This window comes from Anoplopoma fimbria, unplaced genomic scaffold, assembly GCF_027596085.1.
Source record: "Anoplopoma fimbria isolate UVic2021 breed Golden Eagle Sablefish unplaced genomic scaffold, Afim_UVic_2022 Un_contig_12881_pilon_pilon, whole genome shotgun sequence".
Lineage (NCBI taxonomy): Eukaryota > Metazoa > Chordata > Actinopteri > Perciformes > Anoplopomatidae > Anoplopoma > Anoplopoma fimbria.
In genome coordinates this window covers 1-2,445 of record NW_026552755.1, presented here as the reverse complement: position 1 = coordinate 2,445, position 2,445 = coordinate 1, and the positions used below count along the sequence as shown (strand labels likewise).

At 44.4% G+C, this 2,445-nt stretch overlaps 5 non-coding genes across 5 annotated transcripts; all 5 read left to right on the top strand.

Moving 5' to 3' along the window:
- The first annotated feature begins 177 nt into the window (after positions 1–177).
- Positions 178–296, top strand: LOC129116171 (5S ribosomal RNA). The gene has a single exon (XR_008533444.1). It is a non-coding gene; the product is annotated as a 5S ribosomal RNA (ribosomal RNA).
- Positions 297–656: 360 nt separating this feature from the next.
- LOC129116173 (5S ribosomal RNA) lies at positions 657–775 on the top strand. The gene has a single exon (XR_008533446.1). It is a non-coding gene; the product is annotated as a 5S ribosomal RNA (ribosomal RNA).
- Positions 776–858: 83 nt separating this feature from the next.
- LOC129116172 (5S ribosomal RNA) lies at positions 859–977 on the top strand. Its single transcript, XR_008533445.1, has one exon. It is a non-coding gene; the product is annotated as a 5S ribosomal RNA (ribosomal RNA).
- A 380-nt stretch (positions 978–1,357) lies between these two features.
- On the top strand, positions 1,358–1,476 carry LOC129116170 (5S ribosomal RNA). The gene has a single exon (XR_008533443.1). It is a non-coding gene; the product is annotated as a 5S ribosomal RNA (ribosomal RNA).
- Positions 1,477–1,855: 379 nt separating this feature from the next.
- Positions 1,856–1,974, top strand: LOC129116169 (5S ribosomal RNA). Its single transcript, XR_008533442.1, has one exon. It is a non-coding gene; the product is annotated as a 5S ribosomal RNA (ribosomal RNA).
- Positions 1,975–2,445: the final 471 nt, after the last annotated feature.

The following is a 2,445-nucleotide window of genomic DNA, read 5'->3' as shown; positions in this document are numbered from 1 at the left end:
AATATTAATCTTTTTACTGCACTACATTTGTGATCCTTATAGCCACTTTGTACATTCTGATTTGACATTTAAAAGCTGTGAGTGTGTCTGGCAATCTGCAGGCGCTCCCTGTATAGACGAAAGAGCAAAGCGTGGTGATATAGTATCTTTAAAGGCCCTTTGGTAGGCGCAATATTTGCTTACGGCCATACCACCCTGAACACGCCCGATCTCGTCTGATCTCGGAAGCTAAGCAGGGTCGGGCCTGGTCAGTACTTGGATGGGAGACCGCCTGGGAATACCAGGTGCTGTAAGCTTTTTCACTCCTCTTTACAAAAAGCAGAGGCGCTGCTGCTTTTTCAGTGGACACCGACAGGGTGGGAAGGAAATAGCTAGATCATGACTTGCCGGTATAGAAATGACACAAATCCAGTTAAATGATGGCTTTCATCATTCCTAAGCTCATCGATCATTTTCTTTTCAATTTTATGCTAACGTATTCTACATTTCAACAGTAAATATTAATCTTTTTACTGCACTACATTTGTGATCCTTATAGCCACTTTGTACATTCTGATTTGACATTTAAAAGCTGTGAGTGTGTCTGGCAATCTGCAGGCGCTCCCTGTATAGACGAAGAGCAAAGCGTGGTGATATAGTATCTTTAAAAGGCCCTTTGGTAGGGCCATACCACCCTGAACACGCCCGATCTCGTCTGATCTCGGAAGCTAAGCAGGGTCGGGCCTGGTCAGTACTTGGATGGGAGACCGCCTGGGAATACCAGGTGCTGTAAGCTTTTTTCACTCCTCTTTACAAAAAGCAGAGGGCGCTGCTGCTTTTTCAGTGGACACCGACAGGGTGGGAAGGAAATAACTAGATCATGACGGCCATACCACCCTGAACACGCCCGATCTCGTCTGATCTCGGAAGCTAAGCAGGGTCGGGCCTGGTCAGTACTTGGATGGGAGACCGCCTGGGAATACCAGGTGCTGTAAGCTTTTTCACTCCTCTTTACAAAAAGCAGAGGCGCTGCTGCTTTTTCAGTGGATTCACCGACAGGGTGGGAAGGAAATAGCTAGATCATGACTTGCCGGTATAGAAATGACACAAATCCAGTTAAATGATGGCTTTCATCATTCCTAAGCTCATCGATCATTTTCTTTTCAATTTTATGCTAACGTATTCTACATTTCAACAGTAAATATTAATCTTTTTACTGCACTACATTTGTGATCCTTATAGCCACTTTGTACATTCTGATTTGACATTTAAAAGCTGTGAGTGTGTCTGGCAATCTGCAGGCGCTCCCTGTATAGACGAAAGAGCAAAGCGTGGTGATATAGTATCTTTAAAAGGCCCTTTGGTAGGCGCAATATTTGCTTACGGCCATACCACCCTGAACACGCCCGATCTCGTCTGATCTCGGAAGCTAAGCAGGGTCGGGCCTGGTCAGTACTTGGATGGGAGACCGCCTGGGAATACCAGGTGCTGTAAGCTTTTTCACTCCTCTTTACAAAAAGCAGAGGGCGCTGCTGCTTTTTCAGTGGACACCGACAGGGTGGGAAGGAAATAGCTAGATCATGACTTGCCGGTATAGAAATGACACAAATCCAGTTAAATGATGGCTTTCATCATTCCTAAGCTCATCGATCATTTTCTTTTCAATTTTATGCTAACGTATTCTACATTTCAACAGTAAATATTAATCTTTTTACTGCACTACATTTGTGATCCTTATAGCCACTTTGTACATTCTGATTTGACATTTAAAAGCTGTGAGTGTGTCTGGCAATCTGCAGGCGCTCCCTGTATAGACGAAAGAGCAAAGCGTGGTGATATAGTATCTTTAAAAGGCCCTTTGGTAGGCGCAATATTTGCTTACGGCCATACCACCCTGAACACGCCCGATCTCGTCTGATCTCGGAAGCTAAGCAGGGTCGGGCCTGGTCAGTACTTGGATGGGAGACCGCCTGGGAATACCAGGTGCTGTAAGCTTTTTCACTCCTCTTTACAAAAAGCAGAGGGCGCTGCTGCTTTTTCAGTGGACACCGACAGGGTGGGAAGGAAATAGCTAGATCATGACTTGCCGGTATAGAAATGACACAAATCCAGTTAAATGATGGCTTTCATCATTCCTAAGCTCATCGATCATTTTCTTTTCAATTTTATGCTAACGTATTCTACATTTCAACAGTAAATATTAATCTTTTTACTGCACTACATTTGTGATCCTTATAGCCACTTTGTACATTCTGATTTGACATTTAAAAGCTGTGAGTGTGTCTGGCAATCTGCAGGCGCTCCCTGTATAGACGAAAGAGCAAAGCGTGGTGATATAGTATCTTTAAAAGGCCCTTTGGTAGGCGCAATATTTGCTTACGGCCCCTCTGCTTTTTTGTAAAGAGGAGTGAAAAAAGCTTACAGCACCTGGTATTCCCAGGCGGTCTCCCATCAAGTACTGACCAG